The sequence below is a fragment of the Phalacrocorax carbo genome, chromosome 16, assembly GCF_963921805.1.
Source record: "Phalacrocorax carbo chromosome 16, bPhaCar2.1, whole genome shotgun sequence".
Taxonomy (NCBI): Eukaryota; Metazoa; Chordata; class Aves; order Suliformes; family Phalacrocoracidae; genus Phalacrocorax; species Phalacrocorax carbo.
Genome location: NC_087528.1, coordinates 7214078 through 7226547, shown reverse-complemented (window position 1 = coordinate 7226547; position 12470 = coordinate 7214078). Strand labels below are relative to the sequence as shown.

Here is a 12470-nt window from a genome sequence, read left to right as displayed (position 1 = left end):
TAGAACAGCACTGAGACTCTTCCTTCCTTCCTTCCTTCCTTCCTTTCTCCTTTCCTTCCTTCCTTGCTTCCTTCCTTCCTACCACTCTTCTTCGCAAAGGGAGCTAACTTCTCCCAATACTTACAGCCAGTCTTTCTGCCAGCGCAGGGTTGGCACACATCATGACTCACCATTTGCGTATCACCACACGACTGCCCCACGGAGGTGTTTGCTAGCTCTCCGACAGATATGCCTCGGGATACACGAGACTGCGCTTGTAAATCTGCTTCCTGCTTGGCTTGTAAGTCTGATTACCCTTAGCCCACAAGACAATTATCTTTATGGTGCTAAAGCTTTCACTCACCTCCTCTGGCAGAACAAAAAAGCTCAAAGATGTTTGCAGTTCCAGAAGGTATCTGATATTCTCTAACAGGTCAGGTCTGAGAGTCTGATGAGCACAATTTTATGTTACAAGTGGTTTTTTTATATTTAATGTTCCTCATTGCAGCTCAGATCCTCACAAACGACTAAAGAACATCTCTACCTGGGGAGGGGGAATGCAAAATCCCCTAAACTGAACCCAGAGGCAGACCTATAGGGAGCGAGGACGTACGAGAGGGATTCCCATCAGAGCATGACTCAGAGCACTTTCAGATCAGTACGTGCTTTTGTGCTGACTTTACAGGAGTGGAGCACACCCCAGCCAGGAGCTTCAGTCACAGAACTTATATCCATAGTACTGCCTTTGAAGCCACTGGAGTGAAGCTTTTAAATGACTCAACTTTCCCTTTAAAATAAAACTTTCATTGTTCAGATCGCTTCAGCTTAGATGACTGAGTGCCACGGAGGTTGGTAGGGCTGCAGTTCACCAACCAGCAACGGGACTCTCTCAAATTTGTTACACACAGTTCCGCAAAGTAACACCTTACAAGTAACACCTTTCCTCTCCATCATTTTGTGTATATAGGTCTTTCAGTAGCAGAAGAAAAGATTGCAAATACAAAAATAAAACTTCAAATAGGCTAAGCTCAGAGTTGGAGAAAAGGATATTTCTTAGACTTATTCAATACCTCTGTACAGACAAAACCTAAAGTATCAGTATAAAAGTGTTTGTTTATTAAACATTTTTTAAAGTAGACAAAAATAACACAAAGCAGCAGATCTTTGCACAGATTTTAAAGTCATGCAACAGTGCTGCAATCTACACTGGAACAACTCACAGTAACAGATATATTGACATTTAATTAACCTAAGTGAAACCAGATCTCCCTAAAACAAAACCAAAAATTAAAAAAAAAAAAGAAGTTTGGACCCTTAGGTTTGAGCAGGCAGACTCTTAAAGTTGCTCCTCAATGAAGGCTGGTTACCTGTTTCAGAGCCACAAGACAGGTTAAAATTGAACCAGCCCCCTCTTACCACTCAGACAATTTCCCAAAATCTGTAGAAAGCTGAAAATGTCTATTTGAATTTATTTGCACTGTATGCACTGCTTGGTTTTAGCCAGGAACAAGCAGTGGAAACACTGAAATACCATGAGAAATGGAAAGTGCTGGCAAGTTGAAACTCTTGATTTTGGGCCTCGCTGCCATTCTTTGTCTCAGACAATTTGGCAGGGATGAAACCTAAAACTGTTGACTCTCAGGACTCTCTTCCTCTTTTTAACCCTCAGCTCTCAGCAGCTCCTGTACCAGGGTGACCGGACACAGCCTGCGCTCGACAGCACGGTACCCACATCAGCCTCCCCTAGTGCAGGTGTGGGTGGGTAGACGTGGCCCGCAGGCTGGGTGCAGCTTGTGAGCAGTCCCAGCGCACCTGCAGCAGTGCTGCTGAGCTGGGCTGGCCCAGGGCTGCCCTGATGAGCCAATGCCCTGGCCACAGCAGGGAAACAAAGCAAACGCGAGCACCTGAGCCAACCCTCAGAGGTGACCCTGCTGTGTGTCAGCGCAGCCCACACCTGCCATGGAGCAGCTGGATCCACACAGGGTCCCTGCCATCTTCTGCTCGAACACTCCTCCGCCTGGTTCTCTTCCCACCAGCTATGAGCTGTTTGCATTGCGGTATTGAGCTGATAGGACCAGAGTCTCTATTTCTGGTCAAGCCCCTGTAGCCTCAGTTCTTAAAAATGGTATACCTGGTATGCATTCTCGACCTGAAAATCTACCAGACACACAGACATGGAACAGCTGAAAAGATGTATTTTATATCCAGTCTTCTTCCTTTGGAAATCAGTAGCCAACTTATTCCTTACTTTAGCAGGCAGAATCCCCTGGGCTTTAATGCAAGTTAGCTGTGAGGCAATCGAATACAAATGTTAGTGCTAATTATCATTTCCTCCTCCCTCCTCCCCTGACACACTGGTGTCTGTGCCGACACACAGTGAAGTCTAATTTCAATAGTCCTGCAGATGTGTGCAGCGGGATTTCTCCACACATTGACCCTTATGGATTACATTTAGCCTACAGGGGCACAGAAAAATACTTCTAAGAACTTTTCCACCAGATCTTGTTGGCAGGGAACAGTAGAACAGTTTGTTGCAGCTCTTGGTAGAGATGATGTAATACAATAACAATAGGTAAGTGGCAGGTCATGAACAATGATAGAATCAGATTAGATAACACTGACCACTTTCATTTAACGGAGCCAACACCCTCAGCTCTGTTACTTGCCGCAATTCAGCGCTGTTATATCTCTTCTCAAAACACAACAGGTTATTAATAATGTAGGATTCTGGGGGCGGGCAAGAGCTGATATTCTAACAGGGTGCTTCCAGCCTCAGGGGCCATTTCCTTTACGTCACATTGTGCAGTTCTGCTTCCTGAGGCAGAAAACGTAGTCCTTTTTTTCCTGTTTTCTGGAGCACATTGTAAACCAAATACACAGGGAAGGACACTGTGATATAACAATATGGAGTCACTCTCTTTCCAGTTGTACCCTTTATTCAAGTACTTCTGTAGCATAAGAAAGGTAAGGAGATACAGGGCTGTACTTGTGGTACCGCAGCTAGGTCCTGCAGCCCTACGTACTTCGGTGCTCCCCGGTCCTGCAGCTCTTTCTGCGTGCACACACAGCAAAAACAACTGAGAGAAGAAGAGGTTATGTGGCTTTAGCCAAAGGGTTATGTGAACATCAGAGAACCCCTCATATTGCCTGTGCAAGTTTTAATCCTGCCAATTCAAAAGGCCGCAGCTTTGACAATGGAAAGCCTTGTGTTGGTGTCAATGGCGTTTGGATCAGATGCCTTGCTATTGTATTTCATATAAGGAATAGAAAGAATAAAACAGAATCTTGAGTTAACAGTATGAGGGAGCTCTGTTCAACACATGAAAGAAGTAAAATGTGAGTAGGAAGCGTGAGGATCTCTGATTTTTTTTTCCCAACCTTAGTAGAAAGTTCCCTAAAATGTAGCTTGACACCAGTTACTAACTTCCAAGGGCTATCTGGGGCAGATGGGAACACATGCAAGTTTCTACTGATCTCAACTTTGGGCTACTGATCTCAGCAGGAATTTCACTAAAATACCCAGAAGCTGTCTCATCCCACCTAATAAAAGATCTCAAATGCCAATTAAATCACCAGAGCCTTTACATTTTCAAAACTAAAGTAGTATCTAACAGTGAAAATACTATTTTGCATTACTTCTTTGAGGAAATGGAAGGAAGAAGGAAAAAAAATCAAAACATGTAACCAAAATGAATCACATACACCTATTTTTTTAGGGAATACCACAAAAAAACCTGCTCTCAGCTTTCCAGACTGATTCCCAACGCAAAGAGGCTGAGATAAGTATTCACTAAGGATCAAGTCAAACAGCGTATCAGTGCTTTTTCTTCAGGAAAAGCTCCCGAAAATTCTGTGACTAACGTTAACACATGCAGTCAGATAAACCAGGCAATCAAATACTATGCTTCAAGAAGTCAATTTATCAATCATTACTAGGGTCAAAAATGATTATTTGCTTTTCTGACCAGCTTTGTTTGACTCTCCTTTCATTTGTGAATATAGAGACAGAAGAAGTCCACCTCTGGTATGCCTAAATATGATTTTCTCTTGAGTCTGGTAGGGAGTATCCTATAGCTCCAACAACAGGAGCTGCTCAGGCAAGGCCCATAGTCCTACATGGCATCCCGAGTTCCAGGTTCTTCATCCAAACCAAAACAGGCTTTGACATTTTTTGAGCTACATATGTCACCACTTTTAAAAGCCTGTGAAATATATTAGATGGTTTCAGAGATCAGAGGTGTGATCCAAATCCTACTGAAGTCAGCAAAGAGGTTGTCTTTGATTTCTCGTTTTGGATCAGATCTAGCTGTTGGGTTTCTCAGTATCACCACAGGCAGCATCCATCATTGCTCTTCAGAATTGGCTTGGCTTGCTGGAATTACAGCAACACTTTCTAAGGAACAAGGACTTTTGTAAGTCTTCATTTGCTTTGGTTCACAGACTTTAGCAGAATGCTGACTTCCCATATTGCTACTTAACTCCACTGGGGTCTGTAGGAAATTTGGGAATGAGATGCTTCTTTCAGAGATGACTTTCAACACCTTGTGAAGCAGATGGCCGAACCTCTGTGTATACATCCTCAGAGGCCTCAGTCTCAGCGTGGCTGCATGATATCTGGAAGGGCAGGTTACTCTGAAACTCAGTGGTTGTTTTTTCAAAACTTATACTCAGCATGAGATTAGCCACTCTTTTTTTCAACTGCCATTCTCTTCCCAAGTTCGGTGGTCTAATTTACAGTATGTTGGTGTTTTGCAAGTCAGATAATTAAAATAATGTGGAACCGGAAAATCGTGTGTGTGTGTGTGTGTTTGGACCGTATATTTAAGAATTTTATTTTTACCTCAGTGTGCGGGTTGCATAACTTCCTTTTTGGTCTCTGGAAGCTGTCCCACAGCGTATTCCTGATCAACTCAGTGAGTTTCTGGATACAGTGATTAGTATTTTAAGAAATATGAAGAAGAGCAAAATTACTCTTAAAGCTTGCCTCTTCTCCCCCACCTTTAAAACATCATTAGATAAGTTACTCATTCCTCTGAAGATGGGAACATTCATCCTGAATCAGAGCTGAGTTTCATTTATGCCAGTGCCCACTCTTTAATCATGGTCCACACCAAATATTTAATGGGACAAAATTTATTCATCATTTATGACTGCATATACAAAGTTTCTCTTCTCCACTCCATCTAAAACCACGTGTAGCAGACACATTTAGTGCTTAATTCTTAAGATCCTTTTCAATATTTGCACCAATACTAACTGTGACATCCTGATGACTCATTACCCATGTCAATATCCCATTCTTTTGGATTAATCTATTACCTCTCTGTCAGTGTTTCTCAGATCTAATCTTCCTCTTTTTCATGTCTTCTCACTGTCCTGCTTCTTAGAGTTGTCTTTGGGCATACTCTGAGTTCTCAAAGGTTGTTGAGTGAAGAGAGCTTTTTTTCTTGCTGTGCTCTTGCCTTACACACTGTGCATGTGGCATTCATTGCAGCAGGCGCTGAAAATGGCTTTCACAATCCACCTCACACAGTTTAAAAAGATATTTTTCATGATGGTGAAAACCTTTAAATCTTGACCATGTTTTATTCTTTATTTCATTTCTGTTGGCTACCACTAATACTTTTAATATAATTTCCTAAATATTTTCTTCTTTATTTTTGTACCCATGTTACAACCACTGTATGTCAAACCTGCACTTGCCAAGCTGATTTGTGAGTGAATCCTAATGACTTCTCCCATGGATTCCCCAAGGAATGGACCCTTCAATCATAGGCCATGGGTTTCTTCAGCTCTGAAAGTGCTTGAGAGTAATCCCAGGCCAGGCACGTGGGATAAGGACAATCTAAGAGATAAGGCATTGGGTTTCAGTCTAAGAAGAACATTCATGCATACGCTTAACTATAAGCACATAGTAAGAATGAATGTAAACCTGCTTCAAATCTTCCTGAGACTGGAGTCAAAGAGGTAAAATACTTGTCGAAGGCTTTACAACGAACCACTGGAGGAATGCAATAAACTGGTTTCTCAGTCCCATCATAATGAATTTCTTCCATCAGCGAATCCCTCAGCTGTCTCAGAGAAAGTTAATACATTATTTTCTGTTAAAAATGACAAATTGTTTCCAAAAGTGACAGTGCTTATTTAAAAAATAAAATATTAAAAAAAGTGAATGTAGGGGGTTTTTGATAGGATTTTTGCCCTCCAGTGGTTTGCATAGAGGCTGACTATGCCTTCCTTGGTGTCCATGGTCTGTGCCTCTATGGCTGATCTTTCTGTTGAAAGTTTTCACGCAGCAGCACTACTGACTGAATGAGCTACTTATGAGAGGTTCAGCTCATTTCAAGATATTTGTCATGAACCTGTTCAGTCAGCCGTGTGTTTTTCCTGTTTTACTTCTCAAAAGCAAACACTGTGAACAAGTGAGCAGATCTTATCAAGATGATGTTAACAAAAATACATCAAATAAAAATCTGTTATATTACAAGTGTCAACACTCACAAAAACCGATATCTAAACTACAGTAGAGTCGATTATTTTTTTTTTTGCCAAAGCAATTCCCAAAGATTGTTTTGAGAAACAACTTTTCTGTTTTTCCTCATAGGTGCTATGGACCTGTGAAACAAATGTCTCTCTTGTTTATTACACATTAACTTTACAGGGGTGCTGTCACCAGAGGCAGCAGCATGCCTAAACAGAATTTCAGTCTCGGGTTTGAACTTTACTTTCACTGTCCCCCGATCCACTCCAAATTAGTTGGGAGTTAGATAAATTGATCAACAAAATTCAATTCAAGATTGATATACCCAGCCTAAGTGGGAGATGCTTTATCCTATATTCTCTCTGGGTTGTTTTTATCCATGTTTTCACTGAGTAAAACTGAGTAAAAGCATCACTTTCTCTTGCTGGACAAATCCAGAGTCACTCAAAAGTCACACAAATCCGTAAGTGATTAATTAAACCTCAAATCACTATCAAGGCCTGACAAGATCCAAATCACATGAGTTTGGATGGGTGGCATTCTTCCTCAGGAACATTTTCTATAGTGCTAAGCTGTATTCAATTCATACTGAAAAGGTCTTCAGGGAATGAAGTCTGTGAAAAACATAAAGTGGTGTTTCCCACAGAAAAAGTAAGCCACAACACTTGGGTGTCTTTGGGAGCAACTGCAATGCTGATTATGCTCCGGAGAGAAAGTACAGATTAAGGAGAGTAAAAAGTAACCTGAAAGGTTCTGGAAGGAAGCCAGAAGTACTGTAACACAGGGAAAGCAATCTGAAAACAATAATGTCACAAAACATCCCGCGGAAAGAAGCAAGGATGAATCTCCAGTCCATATGAATGCTAGATAGATGAAGTTATCTCCCAGCTACTGCCAGCACAAACATCATTTATGGAGCTTGACAGCTGCACAGCAATTAGGAGAGGAGCTTGTGTTTACTTGCGTTTAAAGGCAGAAGCAGCGAGTGGATTCCAGCAACATTATGACGCGTGTTGATAATTATGATATTATGCCATTGATTTGGTCTTCGGGTGTTTTTCAAATCAGGACTTGAGATCTCTTTGTTCTCCCGTGTAAAACTCAGCTTTGAGGTCATTCTTCGCCTTACACACCCTTGGCTGTTTATGAACATCCTCACAAAACTCAAAGCCCATTTCCCATTGAGGAAGACAAGAAACAGGTTGTGTCATTGTCTGGCTGAATTGTTCTTTAAAAGTACATAATAATTCCAAGGAGCAGAATACTTACTTGCTTGAAGTTTTATTGTTATAAAAGCCTCATATCAACAATGAAAGGATATACATGGTACCAGACACATGACTGAGGGGAATCTGCTTTTCATATTAAAGAAAAATGAATGAGAATGACATCCATCTATTTGAAAGGAAAATTGGCAGAAGACTCAATGGGATAGCCACCTACAATGAATGCTAAGGGCCATTTCTGCTATCTTGTCACCAAAATAGATGCCTCCAGACATCTATGTGTGACACAGGTCCCCCACTGACAACCCAAAGGATGCCAAGCCAAGCCTTATACGCTTTTGGCTTCAGGGTAGAGGGAGAGACTTTGGCACCCTAACCTGACATTTCCTTAAAGCTGCAGGCAACATATTCTCCTGTCCTGATCTTACGCATTGTTGCTCCTAGCTGTGGCTGCATTTTATTAGTTTAGACAGTACTCTGGGATCTTTCAGAATAAAAGGATTATTATTGCAGAAGTTGGAAAAATGTCAGCAGAAGGGATGAAATATTGCCCCATGCCCTTGCCATACTTAACAAGGAATCTTTTCTTCCAGCATTGGTTTAGGACTTAATTCTGCAAGGTCCTGTCTGTCAGCAAATGCAATCAGGTTTAAAAGCATGAATAACCATCCTAGAAATCACTGGAAACTGTTTTATTAGTGTAAAATTAAGCAAGTGCAGAAGTTCTCCAATAGACTTGGACCAGAGTACCCAGCACCCTGCAGAAATGAGCCTTTAGTTCTTAGAACCATTTATTGTGTCCAGAACAGCCATTCATTAGTGCAGAGAGGTTGAATTTCACTCACTTGGAAGATATTCTTCCTAACCCCCTGAGACACACAGACTCTTTGGTTGATTTGGAAAACAAAATGATTAATGGCATTTTACAAGTTTTTCCACTAAACAGATTTCAGTTGAAGTCTGCCACAAGCTAAAGAATTTGCAGGAATAGTGTCAATCTGATGACATAGTGGCAATAAATCCTATTGTACTGGATTACGTTTTTACCCGTTAAAATGCTTTGACCTATTGTCATCCAAGTAGAACCACATTCCACTGGCTGTTCAAAAGGTTCTGATTTCACTCTCGATTGTTACCAGGGCAACCGCACCTCAATCCAAAATTCTGCCGCACCAATCATGTAACTCAATTTGCACAGACTCATTTAGATAAAGTGAAGCACTAATTATTTATTCCCATTGAAAAAATCTAAATCAAATCTTTCTGAGACCTGAATAACAGAAACATATAGAAGTTATTTGAGGGTTACTTGGGTTTTTTACATGAGGCACCAATTGCCTCATTTATTTGGGGTATAGCTAGCTGTGGTGACAAAATGCCATTAAAAGATTAATATTCTTAGTCTATCCAAGGCAAGAGTGCACTAGAAATCTCACCACAGGCCACTCCTGGAAAGAGCTGTCACTCAGTTTTGGAAAACTAAAAGGATTTTCATTAATAGTCCAACAGCTGGTTAAGGCTGTGAGTGGAAATAGAAATGTTTGAATTTCCCCATTGAGATTTCGGCTGGAAAGTAGGCTGTGTTTTACGGCATATGCTTTCATATGTATTAAGTGAATATCATCTCAGTTGTTCAAGTTTGCCTCCATTTGAGCTATCTTTGAGCAGGAAAATGCCTGTTAGAAAAATGTGCATGTCCTCCCGTAGCTGCTGAGGACCAGCATTTCTTGGACAGCAAAATGGGCCATCTGGACATGTCAGAAATCAGGTCAGTAAAGTTACTTCAGGCCTGATCACTGCCAGGATGCAGGCTCGCAAAGAAACGACAAGGTGATGCTGGTTCTGCAACATACAACCAATGCCCTGATGTACACAAAATTAGGTGCCAATTTGAAAAGAGTTTGAGCGTGAACACTTTAAAAAGAACTGGAGATCTTTTGTGTTTGAAGTTGCAGGAATGAGGCTGCTTTAAGTTTGTACACATGGAAAATTTCCAGCTAGTTTTACTCTTTTATGCAGACGAGTCTTCACTGCACACTGCCTAGTGAATCCCTGTCCTGATTTTCCTTTGGGGTGCAGGAAAACTTGTCTGAAAAATGGTGGTTTGCTGAAATTGCATCTATTTAGTTTGTTTCCCAGACTGCTGATTTTTATCAAATGTCAATACTTAGATCTTCTCAGGCTAGTATTGCCCTACTATCCTCTACCATGTTGACAGTAAAGAGAAACCAATGCTTCTTTCCACAGGAAATTAAGGGCTGAAATGCTCTCCACTCTTCCAGTTCTCCAACCCAGTGTGTCACCACAAATAACATGTGAGTAGTTGAAGCATATTCTCCCCTGTCTGCACTCTCAAAACACGAATTTAACTGCTTTAAAAAAGAGGAACCAGTGATACTATCATGACTGCAAGCTACAAAAAATGAACAGTTCCTTGTGGAAAGCAGCACAATGGCTTATTGGGTTACAGTGTTGCTTCCTGCCAGACAGGACAGACAACTAGTCTGCTTTTACAATATGAGATGAAAAGATGAAGAATCAAATCAAGCTCTTATCCCAATTTAAAAAGCAAACAGAAAAGAAATGTGAGGTTGTTTTTGTTTGTTTGGCTTGTTTGTATTTATCATATGGCACTTTAATCGCACAATAGGTTACTGGAAACGGATGTTCTGTTACCAAACATTCCACCAAAAGCTCATGATGAGAATATTGGGCAAGAAAGGTAACTAATAAAACAAAGAAGGGCAAGGCATCAGCCAATCTAGACAGTCTTATTCACATCGGAGAATACTGAGCGAGGTGAATTAGCAGTGTCCTGTAGAAAGGCAGAAACTTTCTCAATATGAAGTGTCTTCCAGTTGATCTTTCCAAGAACTATTCAGAACCTCTTCTGACAGAATTGTTTCTCAGATTTCAACCTTTTTGTTTGGTAACACTTCCTTTGCAGAAGGTTTTTTCTTTAGAAACAGTTTCCTGAACAAATGACTGATATATCAGTCCCTGCTCTTTCTGACTCCAGAATGACAGATATAGAAATCTTGGTACGAACTTGACTGGTATTTCTGACTTTTCTTCCCTTCTGTTGAAGCGCTGAGTTGTTACAGCCACACTAATGAAACCCATCTAAAATATGGATCACTTTGACATTGCCTGAATTTAGCGAGTTTGCAGCTGTTAACTCTGATTGATCAACTGACATTTGCTAAGCAGTGCTAAACCATTTATCAACATGTACTATAATCTTGCATTTGACACTATATAGATCAATTGTCTGATCTCTAGGGAGGATGGCTGGCTTAGTAGCACCAATCTGTTACATCAGTACATTCACACCCTTTGAAAAGCAGTAATGAAACGAGTGCACCAGAACATTTGCCCCCACTTCAAAAATGTCCATCCGCATTGTAGAATGTGTCATGTAGATGCCCCAAGCCTTCCTTGCATTGTTTTAAAACATGTAAGCAAAAGGACATGAGGAGAGGAGAGGAGAGGAGATGCAAAAGTGCTGTGAGGCTAGTCAGCGAAGTCTTTGCAGATCATGAAACCTAAAGAATTTTCTCCCTTCCTTCTTTCAGTGACTAATTTCTGTTACTGTAACTAGCCAGTAGGAATGCTTTTCCCCACCAAAACCGAAGCATTCACTTCCTTTTCTCCATTTCCTATGGTCACTTGAAAAAGCACTTCCCTCTCCTTTCTGGCTCTGGCAGGAAAGCTTATAATAATACTAGAAAAAAAATGCTATCTATAGAAGAATTTCTTTTGTGATTTAAAAGCTTATAGTCTCACTCTGTATCACCAACCCCACAGGGAATGAGTCAGGGGTAATAAGAAACACCAGCTCAAAGTTCCCAGGAGACCATGCTACCAGAAGAAAGGAAGGTGATGTAATGCAAGGACATTGCAAGCTTTTTTATAGTAGTGATCATATGGACAGACCACCTCAGAGACCCTCTCTAATCTGGATCACCTCTGCCTTCTTCCCAGGCTCACAGCTCTGTTGTAGCCACTGCCATGGGAAGAGGGATTCAATCCGAAACTACAGTACAGGCGCAAGTATTTGAGGAAGTTTAAGAATACAGAAGATGGAATAGCCAGTATTATGTAACCAACCCCCTGGCAAGGGCATTGCAACCCATGCAGTGAGCAACATGACGGTTGTGTTGTCTTTGCCGTCATTCAACTTGTTCTGTCTGTTGGGTTAGTATTTCTAGACAGGTTATCTTCAGCAGGCGCACCTTGGCAGTAGGAGTGAAAACGCTAAATATACAACAAGGAAAGGAAATCCTGCCCACCAGTTTGCCTTCTATATGACCTTCCCAGAGCCTCGGCCTACTTAGAAAGTTATTACAGAGTTTTCAGTACAGTTTAAAATGTTTGTTCAGGATTTAGAAATATAGAAATAGGGGTACATCTAAGGTAGATGAACATAATTCTTCCTTTCTTACCTTTGTCTGCAGATTTTCATGGCATACTAGGGGTCAGAACCTCTGAGCAGACTCCTTACACATACACATTCGTACACAATTACATGTTCACACAGGTTCTCACACACAGCCACCCAGTTCTAACAAAATTGTGTCCATTCTTGTATTTCAGGCCTTCACTACTAGGCCCCCTCTACCACAATCGTTCCAACAAACTGGTTGCCCAGACCAGACTCATAAGGCAAGCTTTGGGGCAGAATGATCCTTCTGACTCACAGTCATTTCAGCCAACATTTCTCACAGTCTGTAACCTTCAATTTCCTCTGGTATGAGCTGAAAGTGCCTCTGCTGGTCTGCCCT

The 12470-nt window shown here is 41.2% G+C and overlaps 1 protein-coding gene across 6 annotated transcripts in view; it reads right to left on the bottom strand.

The window, feature by feature from the left end:
- Window positions 1–12470, bottom strand: part of KCNJ16 (potassium inwardly rectifying channel subfamily J member 16) — a 48319-nt gene that overhangs the window by 22432 nt on the left and 13417 nt on the right. The window lies entirely within an intron of this gene.